General features: G+C 42.6%; 1 non-coding gene across 1 annotated transcript; it reads left to right on the plus strand.

Annotated features, from left to right (window-relative positions):
- The first annotated feature begins 15,713 nt into the window (after positions 1–15,713).
- On the plus strand, positions 15,714–15,876 carry LOC114701912. The gene has a single exon (XR_003735894.1). It is a non-coding gene; the product is annotated as a U1 spliceosomal RNA (small nuclear RNA).
- The last annotated feature ends 2,313 nt before the right edge of the window (positions 15,877–18,189 follow it).

The raw sequence follows: 18,189 nt of genomic DNA on the forward strand, positions 1-18,189 counted from the left end.
TTCCTCCTAGAGTTTACTGAGACTGCTATATATAGAATATAGTTTCTATTAATTTTTTAAAATAGTAGTCTTTAGGTCTTCAAGTATTTTGTCTGGCTCTCTCTTGCTTCAAGAATTTCAATTATGTATGTTTTGACCATTTGAAGTTGTCCCATGGACCACTGAGTCTCTGTTCACTTTTCTTCCCTCAGCCTCCTGTCTCTTTGCCTCTAGATCTGGACACTCTGCCAGATCCTCAAACATTGTTAGCAATACCTAGGCTGCTGTCCATGCCACATCATAACATTTTCATCCCAGATACCATATATTTCTCTTCTTTCTGGAAATATGGCTTTAGTTCCATTGGTGTTCAGAGAATGTTCTTCTGTACCAAGGGAACATTGAGCTCAATTCTGAGCTGAATGAAACCCTTTAAAAAATATATTTTTTCTTTTCCTTTCTCTAATAATAATTCTTCCCTAATGTACAGAAATAAGCCATTCATTTAAAATGTACCCTGCTTATAGAAGTGTGGTTTACACATGAATGGAAGTTTCATGTATAGAAAACTGAGTTCTCCAGTGTGGACTGGGGATCATGTCAGGGGGCAACTTCGCAAGGAGTCCTCAGGGCTCTTACAATGAACAGTGTTCCCAACTCCTGTAGCTCCATCCTAAGTCCTATGGCACCTCAAGCTGAGCTGCCCATGCACTTTCATCGGGCACAAAGCTCCCTGTTACTTACCCCACCAGAGACAGCGTTTAAGATGTTACCTCCCACAACCATGGACTTGGTATATTGATATTTAGGTATCTACAGACTTGCAGTGCTTTTCAGAGGAAATCGTCAGTAGACTCATTCACACACAGTGTTTCCTTCATCCTGGATAATGTATTCCATTGATGACTTGTGACAGAAACAAGGTGAGTTCCACATGGCCCTGTAATAAAAGGTAAAGAAGGAGAAAAATTATATTATCCTCCATCTATAGTTTTCAAAATGAAAACAAAATGCTTCTTAAATTCTCATGAATGGAGACACACTATAAGATCTGCTTAGCTTCCAGCGCTGAGTTGCCTTTCTCCTTTACCTGTAGAGCAGAGACCATACGATGGCCCTGTGGGAGTTTGGATTAAACATCAACCGATGGCATAATCTAACCAAAAGCAATAGAGTTCAGAGTTTAAACCCCATACTGGATTAACTCCCAATACCATACCCCCAATTCTCCCCGAAAGAAAGATATACAGGAAAATATTGTTAAAATCTCAGCTATGATTTTTATGTCATCTTCCAGGTTAGTGTTCATAGCCAAGAAATATCAGAGGAGGCATTTGAATTGGACAACAATAAATAAATAAATAAATAAAGTATGAAGACAAAATTTTGGTAAACTAAATGTCTATTCCTATGTCTAAAAAGGAAGGGAAATTTAGTACATCCATTTTATAGACAAATAAACTGAGGTTCAGCAAAGAAGGTAGGTGACTTGGCCAAGGTCAGACAATAACTCATCACTGTTAAAATGATATCCTAAGACCAAGTCAGCAATGCTGAAAACATGGGGATCCAGTGCCATGCCTTTGAGGATGACCAAGATGAGAAAGGGCATATGACTTCTGCATCCCTTGAGCATACTTTTGGTTTGGCTTATGGATAGACCCTGGGGCCTAACTGTCAAATTAACATACACAGGTCTCCAAACATCACTCCAAGGGAGTCACTCAGTGTTGAAGTGCCAGCAAGGACATCCTGTCTCCTCAAGTATAATAAGCAATTAGTTGTTTTTTGTTAATTCAATCATAGGAACACACAAAGAGTCTAACACCTTGGATCAAGGACCCAAATCAAAGATTAAACACAATTGACATTTGTGGCTCTCATGTAAGAGAGACTGAGTATAAGCTGTTGAACTAGCAAATTGGCTCTGAGGAGCTGTTGGTGGGGTCAGTTAGAAACAAAAATCTAACAAAGATGAGCTGGGATCTCCGGTGTGAGACTCAGTTTGGTAGGCTTCAGCCATAGCCCTGGGGCTGCCATGAAAGCCAACTCTAACATAGTTCAGATTTTCATTTTGAATATTAAGAAATCGAGCTCACTGTCTCCTAGCAGAAGCAGAGAAAAGGAGTATGCAGTGGGTGTTGCCACCCCCAGGTGACACAGCTTGCTCTTCTCAAGTGTCCCCAGTAGCACTGGGCAGCTAAACTGTATCAGCTTCTGCCATCATGGCTTTCCTCTTCCTCACCCCAGAAGCAGAGGATTTCCTCTAACTGACACGAACACAAACTACGTGATGGGTAATAAGGGGTGGTTGTCAATTGGCAGGATCTAGAGTCTTGGGGATGGACTTCTCAGTTAGGTAGAGATAGAAAGACCCACCGTGAATGTGGGCAACATCATCCCACAGGCTGAGATCTCTGGCTGAGCACACGGGACCGTGAGCTGAGCACCAGCCTTCATCTCCCGCTGCTTCCCAACTGTGTGCAATGTGACCCGCTAGCTCCATTGCTCTTCTACCACCGTGCCTTCCCTGCCACGGTGCATTGAATGTACTCCCAAACCCCTTGTCCTTGAGGTGATGTTCCCTGTGGCCTTCCATGTGTGAGATCTCCATCTAACCACTCACTCGGAAGGAACTCAAGACCCAATAAATAACCCACATGTTTCATGCATGCTTCACCCACACAGCACACGTTTCCAGCAGTTGACACCAGGAGTCAAGTTCTCTCATCACTGGTTCCATGAGGCAGCAGGGGTGGTGACAAATCCACTCTGCTTATTCCTGGGCACTGGCTTTCCCATGACTAGGAACGAGTGCAACCTAGGAGCAGATTCTTCAAGGAAAAACAAACTCTCTGTTTACATCAACAAATGTTGACGAGAGCCGCATTCCAAGGCCACAAAGGACTCTGGTATAAGCATGTTGAGCAAAGCTCCTGATGGGAGGACCACGGATGCTGCTCGGATCCTGGAATGGCTGCCTGTGGTCCAGGCTGGTGGTGAATACTTGTAATCAAGGTTGTTAGGGACGTTTGGATGACAGGGATGTTTACAGCACCACACTGCACTGCAAATTAGCCTTCAACACTAACCCTTTTATTTATTAGCACAGGAACCTGGCTTCCTGAGTTCCATGGTGGTAACCACCCTAATCAGGTGCACGTGCTTCGGCAGAAAGTTGTACCCCCCTGGGCTCTGCCTTTGCAGCTGTCACTCACATTGGCCACATGTGACCGTTTTGCAGTCTCTCCCCTAAGAACACTGCCCAATGCATCCACTGCCTGTTCTAGTCCCTGGCATTTGCTTTCTAATTCTGTTTGTCCATCTGTTGTTTGTCTTTCTGGCATTGCTGAACACCCATTTTTGTGTGTATATATTTTTTCTCCTTTCTTCTCAGCTATTTTGCAAACCAGTCTACTGTTTGATTTTCCAATCTCACTCTCTCTCTGAGGACATGCTGGGAGGGATTCGGGAACTGCAAAGCAACACAGGGTCTTATTGCTCTGAGGGTTTCCGTGTGCTTCCAAGTGCATATGCATCTGGGGCTATGCAGGGTAACCGAGTGCATGCTTAGGAAGACCCAGAAAGGATGGGCCCCATTCTCCCACATCAATTTTAAGCCACAGGGATGGAAGACATTCGTATTCAGAAGTCTGGGTCTGGATCTGTTATAGAAAAGGTCAACATTTTTTTGTTGTTTTAAGTAAATCTGCCAATAACACAGACAAATGCCTTTTTAGATTATGAAAGTCTTTCTCCAGCCTCTCTTACAGAACCTGAGTGAAAAAAAAAAAATACCCTAAGAGACTCAATAAAGGCATAATGAGCAGGAGGGGAAACAGCCCCTCAATGTGCCCCATCCAAAGGCATCACATTTTCCCACAATTTGGTCACAGAATTTTCTGTGACTATGAACTCTAACCCAGAGTCCAAGGGTAGGCGCTGGTTTTAGATTCTCACAATGCACCTTTCTATGGGAAAATCCCTTAGCCGGGCAGATGACCTACTTATCCAAGTGCTCACCCTGCCAATACTGCTCTCTCACCCATTCCTCCTGGCTGAGCCTTTGTGGCTCTTGTCTGACGTGTGGACCAGTAATGTCTACCAAGACAGCCACTCTCTGGAGAACCTGGCCAGGAAAGATGGAAAGTCATTCAAGCGTGACCCAGAGAAGATAAGACCACAGGCCATGGACAGAAATCACAGTTTATCCAAGACATCAGAGACCTTTGATAAAGACCTATCAGAGAGATAGGTCCAAAAGAAGCATGATGCTCTGACAGGCACACACACACACACCACACACACACACACACACACACACACACACACACAATCAATTAGGAGGGCAATCAGGAGAGAGAGAGCTGGGCCACTGTGGGGACCCAGAGTATTTCCCAAACAAGCTTCCTTCAAGAAGTTCTACGGGGGTGTCCGCTCACTGTGGTACAGCTATGTTGTGGGGATTTGGGAAAAGTCGTGTGTTCTATTGAAGCTGTCCTATAGGGAAGAGGCCACCACAGGGTGATCCCTAGGTAGATGTCTGGATGGACCTCACTGAGAGCCTGGGTGAAAGATGAGGACCACACTGTGGAAGGTGACTAATTCCTACCTCTGCTTGGGAAATGCAAAGGTTTAAGATGGAGGCATAGGTGATACAAACTCATAGTGTTTGCAACTGCCAAATGCTGAACTTCACCCTCCTCACATGCCATCTCATCACATTCTCTTGATGTGGGAAATCATGGTCACATTTACCTTGGTTACTGTCAAATGCGCAACTTCACCCTCCTCACACGTCATCTTATCACATTCTCTTGATGTGGGAAATCATGGTCACATTCACCCTTTGAAAAAATTAAATAGGTACAGCAAATTCAGAATAACAACAATAATGCGATTATCATTTCATTGAGTAATTTTTCAAAGGTCACAATCCAAAAGATACAAAACTGTGAGTTGTATGCTGTTCTTTCATTAACAAGGAGCTGTTGTTCTTCAGGGTGCTGTGGGCTATGTGTATATACCCAGGGATTGATATGTTGCTGTCTTAATCTTGGTTACTTAAAAAGGACCATGTTTATAGGTGAGTCTGTAAATGAAAATGAGATCATGAAAGTGATCCCAAATTCAACATGGTTTGGTGTCCTTATCAGTAGAGAAAATTAGAACTTGAATAGATGCAGAGCAGGGCCCATAGGAAGACACACACCTGCTGAGGAAGGGGTCTCATGGATGAGAATATACTGAAATCTTAAACTGAAATCTCCAATCTCTAGGAAGACAGCTACATAAATATCTGCATTTAAACTACCCTATCTCTGGCATTTTGTTATAGTTGGTCAAGAAACTGATAAACATTGTATGTCAATTTATCTATCTATTCTCTGACAATCATCTGTTTATATTTATTAACTATCATCTATAATCTATCTTCAACATATCTATATCTATGTCTTCCAACCACCTATCAATTATCTATCTATATCATCTATCATCTATGTGTCTATGTCTACTGTATACTATTATCTATCTATCTATCTATCTATCTATCTATCTATCTATCTATCTATCTGTCTGTCTGTCTATATGTATCATCTGTTATCTATCATCTTTGTATTTATCTATCTACCTATCATCATCATCATCATTGTCATCTGCCTGGTATCTCTATAAGCTCTCTCTATGTAAAAGACACATTAATTAATACAGAATATAAAACAGCATAAAGCAGATTTATACTTCTGATGGTCCCTGCCTTGCCCACAGTCAGGACAAATCTTTGTCACCTGCCAGTCCCACAGCCACTCAGACCCAACCAAGTAAACATAGAGACTTATATTGCTTACAAACTGTATGGCCGTGGCAGGCTTCTTGCTAACTCTTCTTATAGCTTAAATTAATCCATTTCCATAAGTCTATACCTTGCCACGTGGCTGGTGGCTTGCTGGCGTCTTCACATGCTGCTGGTCATGGCGGCGGCTGCAGTGTCTCTCCGCCTCAGCCTTCTGCTTCACAGAATTCTCCTCTCTCCTTGTCCCACCTACTTCCTGCCTGGCCACTGGCCAACCAGTGTTTTATTTATTGACCAATCAGAGCAATTTGACATATAGACCGTCCCACAGCACTTCCCCTTTCTTTTTTTTTTAAAAGGAAGGTTTTAACTTTTACACATCTCCAAAGTCAGCTTGGTATATTTGGGAATTTGGGCGTAGCTTCTCTTACTACTTCCTGCTGGAGGGGGGCGCTGTATCTTATGGGGACACAAAGAAAATTTTAGGATCATGGAGTAGTCCGTGACTTGAAACGATTCTGGATGTTGGATCATCTGGGCCATGGTGTCATCGGAGACCTTTCAGGTGGTCTTGGCTGGTCAAACCTGATGTATCTTAATCTGGAACAAATCCATAGCCTCTGGCTTTCTGTAGAAACAAAAGCAGAGCCTCCTTTCCAAAGCAACATATCCTTACATCCACATTTTGAAGTCAAGGTACCTTTAAAATATACATTTTGGCATAACTCAACAGCTTTTGTAATCAAATGTTTTTCTTCAGTTACAAATATCAAAGAGAACATAATCCAGATTCTCTGTGTGGTAGCCATCTTTATGTGGCTTATGTTTTATATTACCTTGAGCCTATTGCTTTAAACTGCAGCCTTCTTAGCACTGTGGCTGCTGGCTCCGCCCACTTCAGCTTCCCAACATGGCGGTGGTACGTTTTCCGCCAGCTCTGGGAGCCATCAACTCTCAGAAATAGTGGGTCTATGCTTCTTATCAAAGCAGCGTGTAGCCCAGAAACCTCTTTTTGTTTTCTACTAGCAAAGGCTAAATCCACCATGCAGCTTAATGTGCCACTTGCAGAGGCCTCATTCCCGCCATACTGCAGACCGAGCTCACACGCTAGGAACCCGCCAGTAGCTCAAACCGGCAGCTGCTGGTCATTTGAGAGAGACAATTAGGAAGCTGTTTTTAGCTCCATTTTAGAATCTTTTCTCAGGTTTTAGGTGGAAACTCTTGCCCTCTCGTTGGGCGCCATTTGTTGCTGGAGGGCTTCTCTCCAGGTTCCCCAAGCCCCGCAGTCCCACAATCCACTTATAAAATAATCACTCAGACGCTTATATCACTTATAAACTGTATGGCCGTGGCAGGCTTCTTGCTAACTGCTCTTTTATCTTAAATTAACCCATTTTTATAAATCTATAGCTTGCCACGTGGCTGGTGGCTTACCGGCGTCTCTACATGCTCTTCTCCTGGCGGTGGCTGCAGTCTCTCCCCCAGCCTTTCGCTTCCCAGAATTCTCCTCTCTCCTTGTCCCACCTACCTCCTGCCTGGTCATTGGCCATCAGTGTTTTATTTACATAGAGTGATATCCACAGCACTTCCCCTTTCTTCTTTTTTTAAAAGGAAGCTGGCTTTAGAGGTGGAATTGGCTCACTCCCCCTCTAAACCCAGACATATTGCTTTAAAAAAAAAAAATGGTTAAAAGATTCTTGTGTCCCAAATCAGAAGAGCCCTCTGGTGTGGGACAGAGAAAAACCATTATTTTTATTTAAAACAGGTTGATTATAAATGTGATCTCTTTCTAAAAAAGAAAAGGGGATATGATATATAGGAGGATATGGAGATGATAAGATAAAAGGGTAGATTAATGAACCTACTTTTAAAGAACAACTTGTTTAAAATGTTTTACATTGGTATAGATTTTAGTTTATGTTTAAAATGTTTTACATTGGTATAAATTTTAGTTCATTGTTACAAACTTGAAGTTAATTTTGTTATACTCTCTATATATGTATATATTTCTATTCTTGTTTGAGGTGTTGTGTTTATATAACTCATTTAAAATTGTAATGGATAATTAAAAAATAGATTAATAATTAGTCATCTATGATAATCATATCTGTAGCCATGTTAGTTAAGTCTTCTAGGTATACATAGATATATTTCAGATAGATAGGTAATCTTCAAACACTTCATAGACCTAGAGAATATGGCATTTAAATAACTTAGAATTCTGTTGACGTGAGACACAATTGCTCCTGGCTGCACCAATTGATCCCGAGAGAATGTTGGGCTTCTAAGACATTTCCATTTGGAAGTTTGTCTTTTGGCACAAAATGGCCTACTGGGCAAAGAACTGCCCTTGCCTTGATGGCTGACAGTACAAATGCAATGCTCTCCTTTCTGGACAAGCGGGACACAAGGAAAGCGACCACTGTACTCTGCCAAGACAGGGTAAGATGGTCTCTCAGAAATCCTGCTTCTAAAAATGGTCTGTCAGATACTCTAGGCCTGTAGCCAATTTGAATGCACCAACAATGCTGAGAAACATTAGGTGACTGACTGTCCAGGCTGCCAGCTGTCTTGGTCTACTCTTGCAAGATTCCCGAAAGTTGCTTGCATCCATCTACCATTTCTCAGGTACCATTATGTTCCTTCTCAGGTCTTTGATGTGGTTGAAGACTAGATAGTCGTAATTTCCTCAGTTATGATAAAAGATAAGTTAGCTATAAAACCTTAAACTCACAAATATAAGATAGATAGGACATCTTCTTTAATATTGTAACTATAATTCTTGCTCGGTAATTGTTTTGTTATATGTAATTTTACCATGTTAAAGTTAAAACCTTCCTTTTTAAAAAAAGAAGAAAGGGGAAGTGCTGTGGATATCACTCTATGTAAATAAAACACTGATGGCCAATGACCAGGCAGGAGGTAGGTGGGACAAGGAGAGAGGAGAATTCTGGGAAGCGAAAGGCTGGGGGAGAGACTGCAGCCACCGCCAGGAGAAGAGCATGTAGAGACGCCGGTAAGCCACCAGCCACGTGGCAAGCTATAGATTTATAAAAATGGGTTAATTTAAGATAAAAGAGCAGTTAGCAAGAAGCCTGCCACGGCCATACAGTTTATAAGTGATATAAGCGTCTGAGTGATTATTTTATAAGTGGATTGTGGGACTGCGGGGCTTGGGGAACCTGGAGAGAAGCCCTCCAGCAACACATTGTATGTCAATTTATCTATCTATTCTCTGACAATCATCTGTTTATATTTATTAACTATCATCTATAATCTATCTTCAACATATCTATATCTATGTCTTCCAACCACCTATCAATTATCTATCTATATCATCTATCATCTATGTGTCTATGTCTACTGTATACTATTATCTATCTATCTATCTATCTATCTATCTATCTATCTATCTATCTATCTGTCTGTCTATATGTATCATCTGTTATCTATCATCTTTGTATTTATCTATCTACCTATCATCATCATCATCATCATTGTCATCTGCCTGGTATCTCTATAAGCTCTCTCTCTGTAAAAGACACATTAATTAATACAGAATATAAAACAGCATAAAGCAGATTTATACTTCTGATGGTCAGTCATTAGGTGACACCTATGTTGACTGTGATGCACTTTCTTCACTCAAAATCCCACTCTGTATGTGTAACACTTCTACAAAGTTGAAATCATGGCATACACATACAATGTTTTATTGTTTTCACTACTTCTTAAGTACTTAAAAAAATTTACAAATATAATGGAGGCAACCTGTTGAATTCATGTCTTTGATGTAATAACTGGAATACTAGACGTGTATAATTATCCCTTCCCCACATTCATCACGTCAGCCCTGGATCGTAGACAATGTACACAGAGGAAGGATGGAAGCCACAGGAGAAATGCTACTGATACCTTTGCTGTCCAGAGGGATCTCATTCAGAAATTTACTGTGAGAATTTTGGTTCTGTTTGTGTTCCTGTAGCACTGACACATGAAGCTTGAACACACTTACCTGTTGCTCATATAATAAAGACCTTTCTGTACCTGTTATCACTGCAGCAATTTACCCAAAGTTATGCCGTTGTTTTTCCTGGAAGAGGTTTCACCTTTTTTTTTTTTTTTTTTTTTTTTGGTTTTTCAAGACAGGGTTTCTCTGTGTAGCTTTGCGCCTTTCCTGGAACTCACTTGGTAGCTCAGGCTGGCCTCGAACTCACAGAGATCCACCTGGCTCTGCCTCCTGAGTGCTGGGATTAAAGGCGTGCGCCACCACCGCCCGGCTCAACTTTTAAAATAAGGAAATGTATAAGATTTTCTCTCTCATTTTTCATTTCATCCTGAGATCAGAGAGATAACACCTGAACAAGGTATGCAGTAAGTACTGAACATTCTTGCCCATTAAATTTTGATGTCAAAAGACAAAAGAAAACTTGAATTTGGGAGGAGAACCTGTTGAGCAGGTCTAGAGAGAGATGGGGAGAGGAAGCATACAATACATTGTATGCGTGAAATTCCTAAATAATAAAAGCATTTTTAAAAACATGAATCAAACTCATTCATTGAAATCCCAAGCCTTGACAGGACAGTGTCAGGCAAGGGCCCTGAAGGTGCACCCCAGGACATAACATCTGTTCTATTAACAGTGAGAACTGTGCCCTCTTTCTCAGGACACTATCCAAAGCCTTCTGTTTATAAACTAGGCCCCATCCATGATCTCAGCTTCCATTTTCCAGAGCAGCCTGATGGAAGAATCTGTGGTCCATGGGACCTAGTCTAGGATACCTCAGTGGGGCAGGCAGACTTGATGAACACCATTTATGTTTTCTGACTAATTCCTTCATCACTCCGGAATTTATTTTGCAATGAAACATTTTATGAAAACCCATAGTAACAATTCCCAAGTAGCTCAAAAGCTATCCCAACAGCATGTGCTGAAGTGCCCCTCCCTCCACTCCCTTGGTATATTAGATTTTTATATCAGAAAGCTCAGAAGCTTGGGGCAACCGTTCTTTTGTGACTCTCTGTCTTGCAGATTAGAAGATGGAGGATGGAGGGACTTGTCTCTTGGCTGTGCTCTGCTCTGCTTTCAGGATCCCAAGTCCAGGAGTCTGTGGTTATGTCCTCATCAGGACATCCAGCTAGGGAAGACTGGCTTCCTGTTCCTGCAAGTTGGCGGTGGAATGCATTCTCTTGCCGGCCTGGGACTGAGGTTGCATTTTGTTGCTCGGAGCTCACTAAGGGTCACCTACAACTCTCAGAGCTTGTTCCCAGGTCTTTTCCAGAAGGAAATTCTCTATAATCTGTGTCATCGTATGAACCTTCAGTAAAGATTTGGTCACACGCAGTGAAGGTTTCATCTGGTTAGGCCAGACCCATCGGGATATTCTCTTTTTATTAGTTCGAGGTCTCCTGACAAAAATCTCTAAATTACACTTGTAAAATCTTGTCACCTCTGTCAGAAAAGGCAGTCCAAACAAGGATGCACCATCACTCTACCCAAAGGTTTGAAGACACTCAGTGGATGGGGGAGAGACTGTACAGGTCATGCCCACAAGGGGCTATGGATTGGGGTGCATCCCAGCATCATGCCCAGCCTTTGTCACTTGTCACACTGCTTCCTTCAAATTATCCTCTTTATCTGATGTGTTTGCTCTTCACTATCTTTCTACACCTTGCGACCTACTCTATTGGTCATTATTCATCCTTGAAGGGAGGCCGGATTATTCTTAGTTGTTAGGGAATAGATATTCTATGACATAGTTAGACTGGGAAGCCCTTATTTTGTCTTGTTGTCTGCACAGTAGCCCCCTCTTTGTCCATGAAGGCAATATTCCAAGAACCCTCAATGCCCGAAACTATGTCCTTTTCATCTTAATTCATGACCTGCCATTCAGGCTAAAACATTAGAAAGAATTTCTTCTTTTTCTCATCCACATTATCACAGATAGAAGATTTGAACCTACAGTGAGTCTTGATGATCCCAGCATAAAGCTCTTAACATTGGTTGTAGTTGTCATATATATATATACTTTATATATAAAGTCACTTAAAGGAAGCACTTGGTGACCTCTTTGTCACACCCGAAGCCCTGGCATCTCCACTCTTGTACTTTTGTACTTGGGTCATTGTTGAGTGACATAAGGGTGAGGGAGCGTAAGTTTAACAATACAGCAATGGTCGATCTGATCAACAAGCATGATGCAGGAGCTAATGGGCAGGTAGCACATACTGTGTAGATACTCTGAACAAAGGGGGATTCTTGCCAAGGCTGAAATGAAGCAGGACAACAAGAGATAACACCATGCCACTCAGAATGGTACATTTGAAAACACAGGAATCACTTATTTTTGCAATTTTCTATTTAACATTTAGACTACAGTTGACTGCTAAGAACTAAAGTCACAGATGTTGAAACCACATATCAAATAGGTTGGACTCAGGGTGCCTTGCCCTGTGCTTATTCTCACTCCCACAGTCAAATGTTCCCAGCTTCAGTCTAGACAGCATATCACTTGACTTTTTATTTTGAGCTGCTTGACTCTGTGCATTGCATTGGGGCAGAAAGTTAAGCTACACAGCATTGTCATCTTTCTATATACATGCTGGTATTCCTTTCTGAATTAATTAAACATACAGGTGTCGCACATTGGCTCCACAGTGGATGCAGAGGTGTGCAAAAATCATCATGCTCCATGGAGCTTTTGTGGAAGTAAAGGCAACAGATGATAAATGGGCAAATACGTAAATGAAATCATTCAAATAATGCATTGCTGAGGAGGAAGGTGAAGTGATAGAGAGCAGCTTGTGGGGAGAGACAGAGAAGACTCCTATTCTCAAGTGCCTGTCTTTCCTGCTTCACCTTGTTTTGTTGAGAAGTTCTTGGAAGAGTACTTATTCCCAGTCCACGCTTTCATCTCTCCATTCCCCCCAGTGCCCACCCCGCCATTCTCTCTCAAATTCTTAATCTCCCTATCTTTATTATTGTCATACATGCATTTTACATTTATATATAAGTATACATACAAGCTGCTAAGTCCGTTTAGTGTTGCATATACATATATGTGGTGTATGTGTCTGGGGCTGAGCATTTGAGGTTGATTACTCATGGGGGAGCTTGTCACTCCCTCTCTCAGCATGCAGCTCTTCACCCTTGTGGGTGGGGCTTTTTGAGATTTTCTCCACCCCTGCTAGCATGTCAACTGCTGTTATTATTTGTTTGGGTCTTATTTGGGGACTACAGTGTTAAGGTCTTGTGGGTGCAGCTTCTCTGTCATTTACAGAAGACACCATCTCACAGCAGACACATCTTGTCCCTGGTTCTTACAGTCTTTCAGCATCATCTTTTACAATATTCCAGAGTCTTAGGGGTAGGAGCTTTGTTGTAGGTATGTCAACAGGAGTTGGGCACCCTGTGGTCAGTTGTGCTCTGCATTTTTGAACAATTAAGAATTTATGTGATGGTCTCCTTTGCTTTACTTCTGACACCAGCTACATGTGGCTTTCTTCAGATATCTCTCCCCCTGCAGCACAGAGTGGAAACCTTACAATGGAGCTCAATACTGACAAAGCCTATCCTGAGTCAGCTTCATATTGCAAGGTGAAGGGTTCAGCCCCATACAACTGCTCAGACCCACTTCAGACCCACCGCACACAGTAGGCACCCACAGCTTCTGTCCAGCTTGGTTACAAAAGCTGAGATGCCTGTCTTCCATTACCATCCTTTTCAATGTGTTTTCTGGGGCAGCTCACGAAGCTTAGGGGCACAATGACTCACTCCTGCTTGCTGGTTTATTCTAAAGGGTTGCTAAAAGAGCTTCAGACTTGCAGAGAGAAAGGTATGTGGAGCAAAGCGTGGGTGTGGCTTTGGGTCCTCTTTGGGCCTACCACCTCTAGTCCTTCCATCTGGAAGCTCTCCAAATCTTGTACTTTTTGGGTTTCTTTTCTCTCTGAGTGCTGAGGACTTACTCTGGAGCTCTGAGTAGTCTATACAAATGACAGAGTTGTCATTCAGCCAATCCCCAGTCTTCTTTGGGAGTAGTTAAGGGCCTTCGTTACACAGTCAGACCAGATTATATCATTGCTTGCATTCCCTTTCCCTTACATGGAAGTAGATGAGGAAATTTCCAATGTTTATCACCAGAGTTGGTCCTTAACCACCCACAACCTTCCAGCCACTTTCTCCTAGTTAATATAGAAAAAGAAACTTGCTGTTCAATGAACTCCCAAGGATTTTAGGGACTAACCACCTGGAATGCAAACATGTCTGGAAAGGGGGAGAAGGAATGAAGTCTAAATATGCAAATAGATATGGAGAAAACGGAGAAAGAAAAAGAAAAAGAGACAGAGATGGTGAGAGATGGAGACAATGAAGATAGAGGTAATAGAAAGACATCTATATAATGGATATGGAGATTACAGAGACAGAGATGGAGGCAAAGGTATAGGCAAAGAGAGATGAAGATGGAATTGATAAAGAGAAATAGAAATGATAAGCACAGGTGGAGATGATGAAAATATATGAATATGAGATGCTAGAGACAGAGATGACAGAGGGAAATAGAAATTATGGAGGTGGAGTCAAGATGATAGAGGGAGATAGGAATGCTGAGAGATGAGGATATAGAAGATAATGGATAGAGAGAGATGATAGAGACTGAGACAGAGGGAGGAGATAGCAATATTAGAGAGATGTAGACATAGGAGATGATGGAGATGGATGATAGAGACTGAGACAGAGGGAGGAGGTAGCAATAGAGATGACTGGGACAGAGATGAGAGAGAGGTAGAGATGACAGAGACAGAGGTAGGAGTAGAGGCGGAGATGAGAGAGGTGGAGACAGTGGTCCTAACAGGTGCTGAGGCAGCAGAGGGTGAGGAGACAAAGGAATTTTCTTTGAGATGATAGCTGATCTGGAATGCAAACATGTCATTAACTAATCATGAAGTCAGAAGGAAGACTTTGTGGGCAGCGGGTTTGCTAAGCACAAACTTGTGGAACTGTACAAGTTGCTACCTGATGTATGAGCAGGAACCGCATATCCACACCAAGCCCTGTTTGGATATGTGAATCGGGCTATGCAGCACCACTCACAGAAGCACTCTATAGTGGCGGAGTGTTGAAAGAATGATCCTGCTATATTGATTCTAGAGAGGAGTCAAAGACCCCACACTTGCTAAGTATTCGCTTCTAACATAACAGAATGCTCTTGGCTTCTACATATTATTTTCAGAAGGCCTGTTCCTGAACTATGATCAGTCCCACATTTTTTTGTGTTTTTTTTTTCTGATTTTGTGCCATGGAATTGTGTGTGTGTGCATGTGTGTGTGCGTGTGCATGTGCGTGTGCGTCTGTGTCTGTGTCTGTGCTTATGTGTGTACGTGCACGTGGGCTGGACATCATTTGTCAGGCACTATCCACCCAGTTTTTTTGAGACAGACTTTTCATCAGCCTGCAGCCTGCTGGTCCAGCAAGGCAGGCCTGCCATTGAGCCCTGGGGATCTTGTCTCCACATTCCAGCACTGGGATTACAGGCACAGCCTGAGATGCTTGACTTTTTATAAGCACACTGGGGATTGAACTCACGTCTCCATGTTGGTGTGGCAAGCACTTTTGTGAGGGAAGCATCTTCCCGGACCCCTGCTTTATAATTTAACACTTTATTTCCACACATTCCCGTGAGTCATTCATGGGTTGCCCTATGGTTTCAGGAGGAGGACATATGTTCTGTTTGTGATCCTCTTGCTGGACATAGCCACTCTTGTCTATTTGGTTTCTTTTCCCTCTGGACCATTTTCAAAGGCTTAAGCTTTGTAGGTTAAAATGGATGAGCACTCTTGCAGGGTCTTTGACTCAGGCCTCTGCTGAATGCAGTTCTCTCGAAGCACCTTAGACTGAGGAGTTTTATACATTATAATTCAATTGTCTTAGAAAGAACATAGGATATTACCTGGCAGGGGAGATACCATGATCACGAAGGTGGTTTTCCCAGGGTGAGGCTTATCCATTGCACTCCGGATGTGCTGACCCCTACGATTTCCCCAAATGCAGAAAACTCAACTGCATAATTTGTGGTAGTAGGGGACTACGTTCGCGCTCTCCCCTGTCAAGAAAGAAAGAAAGAAAGAAAGAAAGAAAGAAAGAAAGAAAGAGAGAGAGAGAGAGAGAGAGAGAGAAAGAAAGAAAGAAAGAAAGAAAGAAAGAAAGAAGAAAGAAAGAAAGAAAGAAAGAAAAAGAAAGAGAGAGAACATAGGAATTTGTTACAAAGATAGGGTGCCCAAAGAGGGGAGGCAGACCCACCCAGACAACATCTTGACAGCATGGCTAAGCATCTGTCCTTCCCACCTTATCCCTTGTTTTTGAACTAAGCAGCTCTTAATCACTGGAATTCGTCTTCCAGATCACTGTGGAATCACCCAATCACTTCCAGATCACCCAAGTCCACTCTCTGCTGGGAGCTGTCTGTGTGACTCTAGCTAGGTTGGTTATCTGCTTCTATCCTTCATAGGGCTTTATCTTATATCTTGTAGGGTCTGCCATTAGATTACCCACATTGTCCTGTGTACAGTGTCTTCCTAGGCACAGAGCTAGACCTAGTCAATGCCATCTTTTCCTTAGAACTGTACCTTTAGATCCCAGAAAGTTTGTCATAGGTGCATGGGCCATCTGCATTTGTTTATCATCTCATATGCATCAGCAAGCACTGTGTTTCTAGAGACAAGCTGATGTTGATCCCTGTTGCTGTCACCAGCCCTGTCTGCATCCTCATCCTCACCACCATCATCTCTATCACTATGGAAACAAAGATAAGTCATTTAGGCTTATCTGGTTAGCAGGGCTTTATAATCCCCAGGACAATTATGCATCTTGAAATAGGAAAATGAAGAAGTTCCATACAAACAAATGAGACCTTGCTCTGACACACCAGAATGAGCTGTACTGGCTGTCTCTGTCCTGTGGAGACTCTTTTTCTCTCTCTCCACCCTACATCCTAGTCTGGTCTTTGGAGAGTAACTATTTTTCTGATTATTCTGTCTGTGCCTTAGATATGCCGAGGCTAGACTTCCAGTCTCCTTGTCCCCCACCACAGCAAATCTCTCATACAAATTGCATAGATTTATGTCCAAACTCTGCCATACGTTTTAAACATCTATTTGGACATTGTTTCTCTAGAATTTATTATTTCTGCATCACTTTATGAAGCATGGGCTGCACAGGAATATAAAACTGCAGGAATGATCAGGAAATGTAAAGCACACACACACCATTCAAGTTCATGTCCTATTCCCAGAGGGTCCTGGGCTCAGGACAGGCAGGGACTGACTTCCAAGACTGACTGTTGGAGTGTGAAGGACCAGCAGAGTTCCCTGTGGCATGGACACTCACTGGCCATTTGCTCTTATGCACCACCAGGGAGCTGTTAGCTTCAGGTCACTTGTGTTGGAAATGGATGGCTGCACATCCATCTTCAAGAGTGAGGGCATCCACAAAGCTCACTTTTTGCAGTGGATCAAGCTGGTTTAATATGACTTAGTTCCTTCTGAGCCCCTTTTAGGGGGATCATTCTTTGCTATGTATGCTGTGAGAGTCTTAGTGAAAAACGTCCTTACTGCTGAGATGTTGAGCTAGTAAATCGAACGCTTTGAGAATGTGTGGAGACTCAACATTCTACCTGGGCGATGGGCATTACCATGGACTTTCACCATCCTGTTTTGTTTAGTTTTAGTGTGGCAGTAAAGTTATATGTATTCTATATACAGAGGCACTTTCCAAGCAAAAATCAATCATCACATCAGGGGCTCATGGATAGAGTCAACGTTCCGTTGATGAATTCTGTCTGTTTAGGCCTTCCACTTTGAGCTATGACCTCGGGGGTCGGGGGGGGGGGGGGGGGGAGCCTTTACCCCAGTTCCTTTCACCTATCCCTTAATCCTTGACTCTGAGTCAATTAAATATCAATCATGAACCTAAACTTTTGGAAACACCCCCTGGCCTTCTCACCCCTGATGCTACTGCGGTTGTAGCCCACCTGCCATGCGTTCCCTGAGAGCCCAAAGCATACAGCTGAGGGGAAACAGGATCCCCTTTTAGATTATTTATTCAGACCCAGGAATTATACAAATTCTCTGGAAGAGTATCCTCGGTGTATTAGCATAGATTCAAGTCCTAGAAGCTAAGTGAGTGTTGGGAAGAAGACATCATCTTGAATGCATGGTGTGGTCATCTTGTTCCACTCCACACTGCAGAACCTGAGCCCTTCTTGGTGCAGGTGACTTGGTGAAAGTCAACCGTGAGAAAGATGGAAGAGACCAAGGGAAGGCATGTACGTGAAGGAGCTCAGCAAGAACGGAATAAAAAACTGAAGCCTCCTTTATGTCTGCTCCCAGACTGCCCTCTGGAGTGTTGTGTCTCACCCCAC

The sequence above is a fragment of the Peromyscus leucopus genome, chromosome 14, assembly GCF_004664715.2.
Source record: "Peromyscus leucopus breed LL Stock chromosome 14, UCI_PerLeu_2.1, whole genome shotgun sequence".
Taxonomy (NCBI): domain Eukaryota; kingdom Metazoa; phylum Chordata; class Mammalia; order Rodentia; family Cricetidae; genus Peromyscus; species Peromyscus leucopus.